The sequence below is a fragment of the Echiichthys vipera genome (assembly GCF_963691815.1).
Source record: "Echiichthys vipera genome assembly, chromosome: 3".
NCBI classification, from domain to species: domain Eukaryota; kingdom Metazoa; phylum Chordata; class Actinopteri; order Perciformes; family Trachinidae; genus Echiichthys; species Echiichthys vipera.
The window spans coordinates 11,829,471-11,846,922 of NC_139828.1; positions in this window are offsets into that span (position 1 = coordinate 11,829,471).

Here is a 17,452-nt window from a genome sequence, read left to right on the forward strand (position 1 = left end):
AAGGGAAGAACATAAAAACTCCACACAGATGGGCCGTGGCCGGGATTCGAACCAGCAACCCCCTCGCTGTGAGGCAACAGTGCTAACGAAAACATCACCGTGTTGACTTGATTACAATATAATAGTCAAATAAAATATGACATGATAAATGAATATAGTGAAGTATAGCCAAGTCCTAAATCTGTTCATAAAATAGCTAAACACTTTTTACAAGTTGGAAAAGTTTTGTTTATTGATGGAAGTACAGTTTTTGGTGGACCTTAGAACTTTTGCCTCTCCTAGACAAAGCATCCATGTCATGCTGCCACTTAGCATGAGATGCCTCCAATCAACCAGGAAACCCCCCAAAAAAAAATCAAAAAGGGCCGGATGTAACACCTGAGTTGATATCAGAGTTCTTCAACAGGGGGTCCTCAGAGTTACTGCTGGCGTCCACCAAATAGTTTGATAATCTTTCCAACGTTTTAATTAATGCATTTAAGTTAAATATGTCTGAAAATATAAATAAACACTTACACAACATATTATTAGCAAAGATAAATTTGTGAAGAAATAAAAAAATAATATACATAACCTTGATGATGGGCTTACTGGCTTATAGGCAAGGTAGCCAGTTAGCCATGCACTGATACAATAGAGCTTAATGATTCAATGTGTCTTCCAAAATATATGTTTAACATTAACATAAGATGTAAAAACATGAATATGTTAATAATCATCATTGGAATATCTTAGTATTGTATGCACCATAAAACGCTGTGTGTATAGATTTAAGCTGCTAGGTCAAATTTAATATGCAGCTCAATTTAATACAATATTTGTAGTGATTTTGTTTCAGCTAAGGGCTCCTTGGCCTGAACAACGTTGAAGACCCCTGTTATAGACTATAATGCTGGGGGCTTTGGGGTTTGCATCTCCAAGTAGCTACCATAAAAATGTATCTATATAAAGAGGGAAATTATTACAACATGCTGACAGAAATAACAATTTAATTCAGGCCTCTTGTGCTTAAACACACGCACGCACACACACACACACACACACACACAGTCACACACACAGAGTCACACACACACGCACACACACACACACACAAACAACAACAAACCGGCGCTCGTTCCGCGCTCTGCGAGTGTGCCCCGCCTTCTCGGTTTCGCTTCCTCATCTACAGCCAATCACAACAGCTCTCACTGACCGGCCTCTGAAAATGACCAATGAAAAATAAGAGAGTTTAAACTAAAGGCGCAATCTGTTTTTTTTATTTAATTCTAGTAAAGCTAACCCTAAATAGTGGCTTTTTATGTTATTTTGAATTGAATTATTATGTTCAGAAGCAGCCTATTAATGCAATTAATGAAGTTGGGACGTCGTATAGATTTTTTGAACGTGTTACAGGCCGCAAATTAAAAAAACAATAAACTTGCAAACCAGTTTGAACAATAAATATCTTGTCTTTGTAGTGTATTCAATGGAATATAGGTTGAAAATGATTTCCAAATCATTGTATTCTGTTTTTATTACCATTTTACACAACCGCCTGACTTCAACATTGAAATCAGGGTTTGTATTTTTATATATCCTAGCATAATAACGCAAATTTACCACATTGGGCTTTACAATCTTTACAATCTGTACAGCATACAGCACCCTCTATTCCGAGGCTACACCCTATACCTTTCTGTCCTACTTAGGCTACTCACTCAACTATTTGCATCATATTTATTATATATGAATTAATACATTACTACATATATTCATTTTGTTTTGATGACTCATCAGTCTGCAAAGTTCAACGCGGCTGACCGATCAGTCATGCGTGTTTATTCCAAACACTGTTTGACTTTCACCTTCCCACCACAAATACTGTTCCCTTCATTATCTAATGAGGGCTGTGGCTGAGGAGTAACAAACCAAACACATCCCAAAGTCCCAGCATGCCATGTAAAAACAAAAACGCTGCAAGAGCGAAACAGATGAACCATGTCGTGCACTCCCACAAACCTTCACAAGTAAATATGTGGCTGTTAAATGGTGCAAGGACTTGCCAATGTGCGCCTACGTACACACACATATGTTCGGACCAACACACAAATCTCCGCACAACATAAATCCCACATAAAAATGAGGAAGTTCAAACAGAGGCAGATACACAAACAGTGTGATAACATACTCTTGTGTTTTGAAAAGAGTTTCTCTCTCCGCTGAAGCAGACGCTGTGAGGCCGGCTTGTTGGTCTTTGCTGATGTGGTTGGCTTGCCCTAGTAGTGCCTCTGTCTGTGTTTTATTGTAGGTACAGGACAGGGTGGTCAGATGTTGAGGTCACTGAGAAACTGTTTAATAACTCACCTCAAGGCCTCCAGGTCAGGAGCAGAGGGCAGCAAAGGGCTGGGGGGACCAAACAGAGGCACAACTTTGTTTTTACAATGTTGTCCTGCTGTCCTTCTGTTTCATTGTCTCTGTCCCCCTCTTTCTCTTACCCTCCCATTTTCTTTTTTGGGGTCTGTGTAATTCATTTGGCCTCTGATTTGTCATGAACAGTAAAATGAATGATAGCAGTATAGGCCTATATTATGTGTATTTCTGTTGGCAGTGTGTTGGGTAAATGATTATGTCAGCTGTCGGCCCGGTTATCCTGTTGTTCAAAGACAAAAACAAACATTTGCACTTTGTTAAGATGCGCTAAGCAGTGCTGGGCCATATGATCATCAAAACATATATAAACAATGTATGTCATATATTATATCTCTATATTAATTCTATTGTAATGTTGATAAACCAGTTGTCCAACTGCGTTACAGCAATATAAACGTCATTTGAAAGACTGTATACACTCGGATCCTTGCACGTTATGTTCATTTTGCGCTACATTTTTCAACCAAATGAGAAAATACTTTTTTCAAAGTATTTAAAGGTTGAATGTGTAGAATCTTTATTAAAAGCTATATATTTTTCAAAATAATACACCCACGGGGCGTTTTGAGGGGTACAGAATAAAAGTATTACTTTTCCATAAAAATATATATTTAGTCTAAATGGATATTTAAAATGTTTTTTAGCCAGGTTTGACAATGAGGTTCTGTTTACATTTTACCAGCCATTAAGTGGCCGGCATTGTGGGTTGCCAGGGTTGTCTGTTGTTAGGTGCAACTACTGTAGGCTGGCACTGAGTGAAATGGAGTTTGCCAATCCTGCAGCTGAGCGACCAGAGACGGGCAAAAACTAGAGTCAATAGAGGCCAAAAATTTAATCGATGGACTGAGATAAAGGCATTCAATTGTATTAAACTGCACGCTGAAATGGCTATGTTTCTCTTTGATCAGTATGCTAACTATCATGTTTACTTAGCTGTAATGGCTACCGCTAACAGCTAATGGTAACGCTGACTGTCAGTCAAACTCCTCTGCAATACTTGTTTTCATGGTGCGATTTGCCGGAGGGGATGGGTTCAAACAGGCTCAAACAGACTCTGGTCTCCTGTAGGCTACTGGACCTGGTCTGACGAGCATGGCAACCGGACTGCTTTTAATCATATATTTTTGTTCATTCTCCATATTCAACCTTTAATTCACACAGGAGTAGGCTTTACCATGAGTATTTCATATAGACTATTTATTTATTGAATTACCGAGAAACATTACATATTGTGATATATCGTCATCAACGTAAAATGACCTATATCGGGATACAAAATTTTGGCCATATCGCCCAGCCTTCGCAATCAGGAATCCTACCAATGTTACCGATAGATGCATTTTGGTTGGCTTATGAAACTGCAACGCTGGGTTAAAGCTTAAAATGAAATAAAATGGTAAGGGATAAACATCAAAAAGATTCATATTAGAGGTGGTTTATGTAGTCAGATGATAAAACACCTGTAAAACCAAATGCTCGCTGCAGGAGTTCCGCTGTAGGTGTTGACTGTGGACAGTAGGGAGAGCTGTTTCACTCTCTCGCGGAGCGCTGTGTTGGATGAGAGGTCAAAGGAAGGTCAAAGGGGGTTAGGAAAATACCGGAAGGGCAACGGAAGTGCAACGGAAGTGCAACAGAAGTGTAACAGAAGTGCAATGGAAGTACGCTATTTTGTTGGGACTGGTCGCTGTTTTGTTTGCCGACTTTGAAAAAACTTGAATTATCCTGTTGGAAAATGATATTGCTCAGTGCAGAAATATGTTGCTTGGATAATAGTTCAGTCCAATTGACTTTTTGTCCCCTGGAAAAACAACATAAAGAAGGCAGTTCACAATGCATAATTTAAAATAAAAAAGTTAAACATTGTCACTTTTTTTACAAGACAGCTGTGGTTCCACAGGGGTAACTGGTATCATACAACTTTGGTTTAACAAAAGCTTGACGTTATGAGAGTCATGATTTACATGAATTTGAAGGCTACATTTCTCAATAGAGCCTGGAAAGTGTTGCCTCCTGCATTACAAAACCACAATTATTGTAGGTAACCTGAATCTTCCTTATATGCACTTATATAAATCCACAGTATTAGTTGAGCTCAGGGTTTCCAGATCCTGTGGGAAAAGTCCTGTTCCAAGTCTGCCATCTGAGCTCCTCGAGTTATGTTAGGAACTGTGTTTGATGACTATTTCTGATTTGCTATTTTGTTTTTTTTTAATTTGTTTCATGCATTCAACAGTAATGCCATTTTGTTGTTTTTGTTAAATGAAGTAGCTTAGAAGTTCCATAAGTAAGCACAAGTACTGTAGAGCTGCAGTGATTTTACCGGGCAGTGTTCATCTCATCTCATCTTCATCCTCTTATCCGGGGTCGGGTCGCGGGGGCAGCAGCTTTAGCAGGGGACCCCAAACTTCCCTTTCCCGGGCCACATTAACCAGCTCTAACTGGGGGATCCCGAGGCGTTCCCAGGCCAGTGTGGAGATATAATCTTTCCACCTAGTCCTGGGTCTTCCCCAAGGCCTCCTCCCAGCTGGACGTGCCTGGAACACCTCCCTAGGGAGGCGCCCAAGGTTCATCCTTACTAGATGCCCGAACCACCTCAACTGGCCCCTTTCAACGCTAAGGAGCAGCGGCTCTACTCCGAGTTCCTCACGGATGGATGAACTTCTTCCCCTCTCTCTAAGGGAGACTCCAGCCACCCTCCTGAGAAAACCCATTTTGGCCGCTTGTACTCGCGACCTCGTTCTTTCGGTCATGACCAGCTTTCATGACCACACCGGGCAGTGTTGTTAATGTTTATCTGTGGCCAATTCCACTTCTGTATTTGTGCTGGAATAGTACTGATTTATTTCATTTTATTTATTTTTTTTTTTTAAAGATTCTTGTAATTCTCAAATAGGAAATTATTTCCACCAGAGGAAACCAAGGTGTATCTTACTTTTATTATGTGAATAAGAAACATAAACCTGAGGAGAAAAATCAGACCCCACTGCATAGCATTTGAAGTTCATTCAAGTTTGAATTAGAGATAGCTGGGTTTTTTCTAAGACAACGTGAACATCCCATGGAATCCCTCTTCTCACCATCTGATGTTTTAGTGCTGGTAGAACGATTCTTCAGAGAAACACATGGCTCTTTCGCTTGCAGGTGTTTTACAGTCAACTGTCAGTGGGATTGACACTAGCAGCCCTGGGCCGTTTGACATCCTTTTTAACACATGAATAATTTGCAAAAAAGTATTTATCACTCATCTCATCTCTGTCTCTCTCACACATGCTCCTCTCTTACTGTCAGGGACGAGTAACACAATCTCTGCTGTCTTTGTGACCAGATGTTCAACTCTGTATAACCCACTGCTGCATAATCCAGGCAGATCCTAGCCGGAGTCCCTCCTCAGCTCTCCCTCCATTGTCACGTCACATCCTCATTCAGGTAAAGTCAATACACTGTTAAATCAAATCACTTTTAAATACAGTACAGTTGCAAAATCAGCTTTCATCCAATTATTTTATCCAATGCAGGATGTTCAGTTTGTGATAAATCATATTATTCACTGCAGACCAGACCCTGTTAAAGGCCTTTACACACACACACACACACACACACACACACACACACACACACACACAGGTGTTTTCAATGATTTCGTCTGATTAAACTGGGATGTTAACAGAGATCATTCTTATTCAGTAGAGATTTACGCCCCCTATTTCAAACCCCACCTCTAGGTGGAGACAACAACGTCAATAATGTCAATTTATGTTAGTAATTGAGCAACATTGATAGTTGCAAATAGGCTTTTTTAATTGAGAACATTTTGACATGTTACAGTAGAAAGTCGCAGGGGTAAATATTAATATTCACAATGGCTGAATTCCATTTAGCTGTTTTAATTTTTAGGGTCCTGGTATTGTGCATGTTGGCTCACTGTCCCACTGTGATGGCTTGCCAGGGCACTTTATTATCATAGATTAGAGCCATCGTTAACAAGCTTTTCCTGTTATGACAAGTCAAAATGTCTGCTGCAAATAAGGCTCATTTACTGACATGACAACAGAAATAAGAACAGTTATCCAATTGTGTAGATTGTGTAGTAACTTGTGTAGACTTGAGAGTTTCCCTGAGGAATTGTGGCTGTGTGTTATGGTTACATTTAGCCATAGCTTATTTAATACTTTATGAAAATACCTGTTGCAACAGGATGTAAGGAAGTAAAGGATGAGGTACAAATAAAATTTGGTTTATTTGTTCTTCTATCACACTGAGTCTTAATTACTGGCAACTTTAACAGAAAACTGTGCATACATTTGGTGCTAGCAAGGGTTTAAATGTACAGTACCATGTACAGGGTTAACTTGTTGGCCTGTCCTGTGTAGTTATATTTAGAAACAAAAACAAAGTTTTACACTTTGTTTAGGTGTGAAAAAAGGTCATGGGGATACAGTCAGTGGTGCCCATTAGGGCCAGATGATCGACAAAATGGTGTAAAAATGTCATATATTGTTTTTATTATGATATAGATAAACCAGTGGCCGAACTGCGTTCCTGAAATATTTACATCATTTGGACAACACTTTACACTTTGAACCATACACATGCGCACTAAAGCTCTTAATGAAAATACTCTGTACTTGTTATTTAAGTATTTAATTTACACAGCAGTATACCTAAATATGCTTTACCATGTTATTTCATATAGACCATTTATTTATTGAATTACCAGAAAAGGTGCTATATTGTGAAGATAGGACATAACTAATATTGGGATACAAGATACAAATATTTAACATGGTAAATTAAACAAATAAAGGTCCATGTCCTGAGAGTTTGCAAGTACATTTGTATTCGCAGGAATATAGCAGGAATATTTTCCTGACCATATTAACTGTATTATTGAACATGCCTGATATAGCACAACACACCTTTTATTACAGTCATACTCATTGAAATCAAGAAGCATTGGATGGAACTTTAGTCTCAATGGTTTTGACAGACACCGACAGACTTCTCCCTCCTTTTCCCCAACTGGTATTGATGTAGATCCCCAGAGTAGCGACCCAGCAACCTACAAACCAATTCCCTTTCCTCTCATATATTTGTGTGTGCACAGAGGCCAACGGCCCGGCCAAGCCCGGCCAGGGCAGGTGAAGCCCTGAACTCTATTACATAACGACAGAGGAAGTCATCCGTCAGTGTAGTGGAGTGGAGTGGGGTGGCACTCAACTATGTCCCATTTTTTCTCAGTGGGAGCTGCAGCTTCCAGCGTGTGAGGGTGAAAGCACAGTGAGCCTGAAGTGTTTGTGTAAGCCTAAATCAGTTTGAGAGGAGTGGAAACAATCCAGGGGGGCACTGGGTGTGTGTGTATGTGTACGTGTCCCTCCCTAATGATTTATTGTGACAAATGATCGGCCATAAACAAACAACAAGCAAGCCACCCGTCTGTCCACACAAACAAACAAACAAACAAACAGAGGAGACAGACAAACAGTTTGTCAGGCAGAGTGACGACCGAGTTTACGATGATCAATCACAATTAGGCAGAGATCAATGTTGGCTTATTTAGCTATGATCAATGATCAAGGGTGTATTGTTGTGTGTGTCTTTGCATATTAGTGCTTGCACGCATGTCTGCATGTCCACCTATGTTCACGAGTGTGTGAACATGTTTTTTAGTATAACTCAGTGTGCGTGTGTATTCAGTTGACCGTCTGCGCGTGTGCGTGTGTGTGTGCATGTGCGTGTGCGTGCGTGTGCGTGCTTGTGCGTGCGTGTGCGTGCGTGTGCGTGCGTGTGTGCATGTGTGTGTGTGTGCGTGTGTGTGTGTGTGTTTGTGTGTGTGTGTGTGTGTGTGTGTGAGTGTGTGTGTGTGTGTGTGATATGTAACCCAATCCAGAGCGGCACAACACAGCAGCCTGTTCAAAGGCCCGTTTGTATTATTACAGCTTGTCCAGCTGCTCAGGACAGACAAACAAGACTTAGAGCTCTGAGCTGCAAAACACAGACCTCCCACCCCATTGCAGAAACCCCTGTGGCCCAGCCCGGCCCGGCATCGTGGCTCAGAAATGGACAAACAAACACCTACAAATAGACAAACTGCCGGGCAGGAGGGGAAGTTTTTGTCCTGAAATGATGAAGGATGGATGCAGATTCAAGTTATCATCAGAGGGAGTGTGTATACGATTTTTTTTGTTCTTCCTAGCTGCCAAAAAATTGGCCATCTGGGACGTTTCTACTGAATCTACCAAGTTCTGCTCTTATAACTAACTCGTCAGTTGTATGTTACAGATGAATGAATAAGTTTTTCATGATGCTTTGGTTCCAAATTGTTAATGTCAATTTATTTAAATAGATATGGTATACTTGTGTCAACATTTGTATAGTGAGTGGCGGTAGCCCCCCTCCCTGCCCCATTCTCTCCCCATGAACAGTATGGAAAGTGCATATACATTTCTACACCACACTGTAATGAGTAACGCTAGCTCCTGTCAAAATATTGAGTCTCCATTCCACATTTGCTTTTCAAATCTCACATACTACATTGAGCAATGATCCTAAAAACAAAATATGGCTATATATACACACGGCAATCTACTTAGAAAGCTGATGAAAATTAATGCCTGTATTTCCAGTGCAGACTTTTTGCCGGCAATATTTCTTCATGGTGTGTACTCAGTGTGCACTCTGTTGCCCTCTGAACAGCTCTCTCCTCTGGAGATCTCCCCAAATGGATGTGATCGTGGTGATTAAGATCAGAGTAAGCTAACACTCTCGCTCCCTCACACCTCTCGCTCTCCCCACCCTCTCTGTGCCTCTATATTCTATACTTTTCATCTCAACTTGTGCCAATCGTCCTCCCCTCCATCCTCCATCCTCGTCACTCGTCCACCATCCTCCTCACTTCTCCATTCCTCATCTATCCCACTCTCCTCCTCCTCCTCCTGCTCCCTCTCCCTCTCTGAATCAGGGTCCCTGTGTGCCTGTATGTAACATCAGTAAAGCTGTCAGGCAGCCAGGCCAAGGTAAACAGCCCAGCGCTGGGTTCAGGGGTGATGGGGGCCGAGATGTTTTTCCTCAGGAACCCAGGGACCCCTGGAGGCTTCTGGCTGGGGCCAGGGGGGGGCCAAGGGGGGGAAGACGATCCCCTCAGTTGCCCCCCACAAGAACACACACCGGCTGCTTTCTCTTTTCTCTCTCTCTCTCTCTCTCTCTCTCTCTCTCTCTCTCTCTCTCTCTCTCTCTCTCTCTCTCTCTCCTTCTCTCTCTTTCTTGATTCCATCTTCTTCCTTTTGTCTCCTTTCTTCTCATCTCACACACATCACATTTCTATTTCTGCATCTGTGTACACAAGGCTCTTCAACAGCATCTCCATGACGCAATCTTTCATCAGCACTTCCACACTTTTTGTCTAAATCATTCCTGTGTTGGTGTAAAAGAAATGTACACATACAGTACCTATGCAGCATATGGACGATGAATCATAAATATAATTTTATTTCCAAATACATGCCTCAAAATGACATTTTTAAATATAGACTTGGAATGGGAGTTTGGCCTGATGTGCTTCTGGAGGAATTCAGCAAATCAATTATGTCACTTTAAGAGTAAAGGAAAGAAAAAGGTGAAGAGGGGAAAGAAAGAGGAGGGATGTCTAGAGAGGAGAACAAGAAGACAAGAAGGGAGAGGAATAGATATAGAGGAGATAGAGGGAGTTAAACGGTGAATAAGGGAAGGTAGAAGCAGATAGGGGTGAAGTGATATCCCTCACCCGGGTGTGACCCCTCTCGGCCCCAGTGAGATGCTCCCTCTGAGGGAGGCAGACGGGCCGCAGAAGGAGAGCAAGACGGGGTCCATCCAGAGGTTGCAAATCAGAGGCAGCACTGAAAACACAGCATCTGGGAGCAAGAGAGACAGAAAGAGGGGGGAGAAAAAGAGACAGCGAATGCTGGCAGTTGATGAAAAGTGGCAGAAGAGACAAAAAATTAGGTCTAAAAAAAGAGTGAAGAAGGATTTAATGGAGAATGCAAGGAGGTCAGAGAAGAAATGGAGGAGGCAGAGGGAAACATTGTTGAATGAAGACGGGAGCCGGCCAAGCCAAGAAAAGCATGTAGAATTGAATTAGCGCAGGGAGAGCCACCGAGCAAACCAACAGGAGAGGCAAGCAGGGGTGCAAGGAGGAAGAAGAGGACCATTACCCTTCGTACATCAGCCGTTACATCCCTTGGCGGCTGTTGGAGAAAAAAGAGAGGAAACAGAGTGGATGGAAGGATTAAGATAATTGGAGAGGAGTAAGAAAGAGACAGCAGATTTAGCGGAAAGAGAAGTTAAGACCAGACTTTATTTGCAAATACTGTTTGTTTTAACCTTCTTGGACTAGCAGGTGGGTGGAGTCGGGAGCGCTGCCTGGGGATGAAGGGACAGAGTGATTTTAGGGGGCCCAGAGCTGGACATGAAACATGGCAGGGATAATAGATATTTATTGGGCCCAAATTCGATAACGGTGGGTGGCATTCGTCTTATAATCAATGTCAGAACGTGACCTTAGTGGACTCTTTCTCTAACATAGTAAGTCACATGACATCATCAGAGTTGTGATGTTGTGGTCTAAATATTTGCATCTTTTAAAAAATAATTTTGCCCGTGCATGTCTTATTTATAATGCAGCTCTTTTTTTTTCTTAGTCAGACGAGAAGGAAAAACTCTTCTGCCACACATGTAGACCACCTACAACACCGGAAGAAAAAGACGAGGGACTGCGACAGACCCTTCACCAAAGAGCACTGTAACCATTTAATCAACGTCAAGCAGAGAACAATACTCAATGAAGTCATGAAATCTTAGAAAAAAGCTGGTTGAAATTCCAGTTTACAGACATGCATTTCTGCTGTTTTTTATTTGATGCTCTGCAAAGCCTCACAGAACCTCTCGTATCCAATTATATTGTCCCTCGCTTCGCTACCTGCAACTTGAGTTCTCTTCCTCCTCTTCCTCTTCTCATCACCTCCTCTTCCTGTTCCTGTTCCCCAGCAGCTGTTAGTCATCCTGTTGCTGCTCACTATCAATCCCATACTGCCGCAGTGTTCTGTGACAGCAGCATTGACAAGCCCATGACAGGTCTGCCACCCGGATGGCCTGTCCCAGTCAGCCAGCCCACAATATGAGAGGACAAACAGACATGTACATGCACAACTCACTCCCCCCTTGTTGGCGCCTAGCTGTGTGGCCAACTCTCTTTCTCTGAGGCACAGCCTCTGTCTGCTTACCTGCCTGTGGGCCTGGATCATATCCTCCTCATCATAATGCACAAACATTTGGCTACAGCATGGCTTTAGCTATTTTAATGGTTGTTTGTCGGTCAGTCCACCACTTTGGTCCAGACTGATATATCTTAACAGCTATTGGATGGTTTGCCATGAAATTGTGTACAGATATTCATGGTCCCCAGAGGATGATACCTCGATCAATTGCCATGAAGTTAGATACAGACATTTATGTCACCCTCAAGATCAGTTGATCACCTGACTTTTCTTATAGCACCATCATCTGGTCAGAAATGTAATGTCCAACACTTTGATTTATTACCAAAAACTTGAAATAAAGACATACCCATCAGCTTCAGCTGTACTTTGTATTGATGGATAAATGTTTAGCAACATTACCTCCCAAACTTCAGCATTTTAGCATTGTTATTGTGAGCATGTTAACATGCTAACATTAGCATTTACCTCAAACTACCACTGTGCAATGACAATTTAGAAACAAGACAGCGTAACCATGGATGTATTAAGAGAACAGGATACAGTGTTCAAGACGTAGCCTCATTCAGCTCTATGAAAGCTGCTCAATGGCGCATGAAGCCAAAAAAGTTCAATTTCCGTATCTAAAAATTCCTGGATGATTGACACTACTTACTTACACTACTTACATTATACTTCTGCACTGTTCAGCCCATAGAGCAGGCACACTAGAAACTTCTAGCCAAGCCAAGCTGGCTACTTCCCGTTTAGCCTTCCGCGAACTTGACATGGAAGTATATTTTCGGTCTTAATCTAACAAATTAAAGATTTATGGAACTGATTTGCAAATTAAGTTGAATTTTTCAAAATCCAGCAGAACAAAACTCAGTTTATTGACTTCAGCAATCAAACATGATCGTATTGGAAACCTCTAAAGGAAAATATCGACAGTTTTTTTGCTGTCAGGTAGAATGATCAAACACACACAAATACATAAACCATAGAGTGCAGATAGGTTTGAACCGGGAAGGTTGGGCACACCATTGCTCAAGCACTATGTCAAATCATATGAAAACTGTGACAAATACAGTACTCGCACTACAGTTATCTCTTGGTGGCACTCCCTGAAATATAGCATATCTCTCTCTCTCTCTCTCTCTCTCTCTCTCTCTCTCTCTCTCTCTCTCTCTCTCTCTCTCTCTCTCTCTCTCTCTCTCTCTCTCTCTCTCTCTCTCTCTCTCTCTCTCTCTCTCTCTCTCTCTCTCTCTCTCTCTCTTTGTCTCACACATACACACACAATCCCCACTCTTGATCTGCTTAGATCTGCAACATCTAACTGCCACTTAACCTCACTTTCTCTACTTACCCATCTGCTCGCCCCTTCAGCTTCCAATCCATCATCCAGCCGCGCCTCTAGCCCTTTGAAATGACTCTACTAGTCATGAACAACAATAACCTCCCCCCATCCAAATACATACACACACACACACACACACATACATACACACATACACACATACATACATGTGATCAGATGCCCCTTTACCTCTACTCAGAGTGCAATCTCAGGCTACTTCACCCTAGCATCAGCCTCTCACTGTGTGTCTCTGCTCTGCTTTCCTTTCTTTATGTGTGACATTTCTCCTCTACGAGGATCCTCAGAGTGGCTTTATCATTTTTGGCCTTTTCACTCACTTCGCCTTTGAACCTGGGCGCTCTGTGCACTCACATACAGATTCACACACAGATACTCACAGATGTAAAAATACATTATATTAATACATCAGTACTAATTGGATTTCAACCCAAGCCCGTATAGTCTTTCTGTTGTCTTTATCACATTATTATTATGTCTGAACAGACTTGGATTTATAGCAGGAAAAGAGAAAATAAATGGAAATAAGAGAAATCCATGCTTTGGTGTTTCGAAGGCCCCGAGTTTGATATCTGCAGTTTCTGCATGTGATTCTGAGTCAACACGTGTGGTATTTGAAGAGCAGCTCTTTGTAGCGGGAATTTGTACAGGCTGCCATTCATTGAAGACTTATTATGTTTTGTCTACCTGCACGTCTGCATGGTTACACTTAACCACATAAAAGCTGAGCAAGTCCAACTTGAACTGATATGAAGAAATTTTATGAATTTAGACCTCCTGACACACACTGACTTGCATATCTATACCATATGATCGTGTATAGTTTCAGACAATCGGAATGGGACCTCCCTGCACATGACTACATCTTCTTTGCTTGCTAAGAATATACAGTAATAGCACGGCATGTTCCTGATCTCTCTTTATCCATCTCTGCCTGGTTTTCCATCCATCCCATGACTCTTTCTGTACACTCTCCCACTCTGGTGGAGTGGCTGCTCGTAGGCTGTGATGCTGCTGACTCTTTAACTGCTGTTGTGGCCCCTCAGGGCTCTTATGTGCTGAAGAATCATATGGGCCTATATTGTGTGCAATTGTACAGGCACTTTCGGTCAATAACTTGTATAGGAAAAGGCAGCCATCTTTGAAGACTGAAGAAGTTCATATTTCAGCACTAACCAAGTTTGAGCTAAATAACTGTCATTATACAATGCCAAGCCAAACTATTTTTTTTGTTTCAACCAGCACTTTGTTTTTTTAAATGTGTAAATTTATAAATCTACCAGTTACAAGATTTCATGAAACTAATTTTACTTATGAGCCAATGTTTGTTATTCTTTAAAGGTCCTATATTGTAAAAAGCAAGATGTCTTTTTTTATTTATTTATAAGCAGGTCAAGGTGCTATATAAATATTGTGAAAGTATCAAAACGTTAAATCCACAGAGAAATGCAGACAGCCCATATTCAGAAAATGTGTCTTTAAACGAGCCTTCTGTACAGTTATGTCCCCACTATATTTGGTAAAAAATGCAGTTACGGAAACCTGACTCATCAGATGGTTTATGACACAGAAGCATCTGAGAGACATCTTTTCAGAAAAAAAGCCTTAAGTGGCTTTCTTTTCTCTTCTTTTAATGAAGGAACACTCTCCAGTTCTGATCAAACTGATGCTATTGCAGCATTACGCCAACTTCTTTAGGAGCTTTAACAGTCGTCTCTTGGTGTTGTAACGATTCTCACGATATCACTAGAATTCAGCTGCCATGCAAGTAACTGTACTGCACTATTACAGCCAAAATACATGGGGAACGGACATGCAGCGTAACATTTGTGGGTTTTTTTTATCTGCTACACAGACTCTGTCATTAATGTGCGGCTGCTGCCAGCTTCTCTGTGTGCATGTTGAGTTTTGCCATATAATAACACAGCTGGTTATGCAGGGTTTGGAAGCTGAGGCTATATGAACTGGTACTGAATTAATTACCTGGGTGGTTTTAACTAGAGAATCATGGATACACATTGATTTGACTGATTTATTTTAATTTGAAATGTATAAACCCCCCGAAGTTTGCTCTGCTGCTTCACATTGCCTCTGTTACGACCAGGTATTTAGTTTTTCTATGTGGACCCACCTGTTGGAGGGCGATGTACTGTATATATAGACATGCTCTGCATACTGAATTAGGACCACGTTCTCATTCTATATGGAAATGATTTTTTCTACAAAATTATACTCCTCACTTAACTTTCAGAAAATGTTCATTAGGAAACAAAGTTGCAGTGTGATCACTATCACTTGACAGAAGGCCCTGGTCCTACATACTTTCCTTTGTGTATACATGTGCTTTCCTCTGGGTATACTGTGTGCACAGTGCGCATGCATGTGGTCTGCAGAGCTGCCTGTGTTGCAGTTTTGTGTAGTCTGCCTTTCAGATCAATGTTGGCGGTGGGGTGTGAGCTGCCCAGAGGAGGAGAACGTGAGGTGTTGGAGGAGGAGGTAGAGGGGATCTGCTGAAGGGTTAGAGGAGAGATGGTAAAGATAGAATTGGACAGCACGGACACAATGTCTAATGGCAGTTCCAGCTGAGAAAACAAAAATACCCAAGGAACACTAAAAACCTGAGGGGTGAAAAATATGTGGGTCTGGAGAGAGGTCAGATTCCCCACCGTATCTAATTCAATTTTACAAACTGTAAGAAAACACGCTGCTGCTCTCCAGGCACTGGGGACATGCACTGTAAATATGTCAAATTTTACACTTTTTAATGAAAAATGTTCTGTGAATTGAATCAAAGTCATGTGAGATAATGCACAATGCAGTTTCGCTTATTTGGTGAGTAAAGGAATATTTTTTGAATAAAGATTGGTAGTGTACAAATATCTCAAAAACTGAATTCAATGATTTTTTTAATGACAATAAACAGTAGCGTAGGACTCAATAATAGATGGAAAAGATTGTCTCTAAAGATGATACTATTATTTCAGTAGGCTAACTCACTCGTCTATGGGAGCTCCAGGGAGCTGACAGATCAAGCAGATAACTAGAAAGTATGTGGAAGCTAAATATCATATCAGAAAATCATTTTGCTGCAAGTGGATCAAATAAAAGGTGATATATTTGACCTAAGTGACTTTTCTTTCTTTTCTTTTTTCTTTTTTTTTACTACAAAGAGCAAAATTTGATCTAATATGGTCAAAATCTTGCTTTGTATTGGATGTTTTAGGTCACTGGGAAGGCATTTCATCCAGAATGAGAATAAACTTGCCTCCAGGCTGGTTTTAATGTTGGGTAAGTGGGACACAGTAGTATCATGCAGTTAATGCAGCCATGTTTCAAAAGGCCACAACAGGCTTCCCGAGAGCTGCATGCAGTCTTGCTGGTGGTCTGCCGGTGCCTGGTAAAGACATTAGTGAAGCATTCTGGGGGAACGGGGAGTCCCATAGACAGCGCTCACTTCTCTAAATAAACATTAGTCTTAAAAAGTTTGGCCCCACGACCTCAGCGTGATCGCATTTCACTCTGGATGGTAAACTTCAATTTTATCGCGAGGTTTTCCCCCTACTTTTCGAAAACACACTTTCACGCTGAAAAAGATTAGATAAACAAAGTTTCATTTTCACCTTGAGGCGGCAGTGGTCTTGGTATTTCTTATATCACACCCTGAGCTGACTTTTGTTTAACTTTACTGATTTACCTCCACGTTTGAAGTATAATCATTACGCTCTTAGAAACCATTAGGGAGATACCAATGCATATAGTTGAGAAAAGGGCATATAGGAATGCTTCTGTGGTTTCATATATGAAAAGCCTCATTATATTTATAACAAAATGAATTTGACCTCGGGTTATAATTGGGCTATATAATCCAGACTAACGAATCCTACATTTCTTAAATAGAAGCAATATACATCTATTATTTTAAGTTGTTTTTTTTAAATAAAAAAACAAACAATGAATGTTGTAAACTCAGTCTCTTTGACTAATTTAATCCATAACTGCACGGTAACCTTTTTTATTCGGCCTGTGGGAACTAAACTAAGTTATTCCTCTGCACAGTACGTATGAAAAACACAAGGGAAGAACATTGAAATCCTAAATCTATAATTATGGGGTATAATAAATGGGTCGAACCGCTGCCATTAGTCGCAGTGGATCCTAGCTGCGAGTCTAATGTGTTCGCATCAAAGGTCAAATGGAAGAAGAAGTGAAGGCGCCCGCATGACACCGCTGATATTGTGTGAGAGCGACCGGCAGCAGCTGCGCCTCTCTATCAAAGCGACACAGAGAAAAGTGCTGCACTCTCGCCTTTCCTTTTAGAGCGTCCCGATAAAGCCAAACCGAGGAGAGGAGTTGATGGAGACTCATGTTGCCCAATGTGAGGTCCGAGGACCACCAGGGGGACGTCGGAAGGCACTCAGTAGGTCCCAAATGAGGGGGG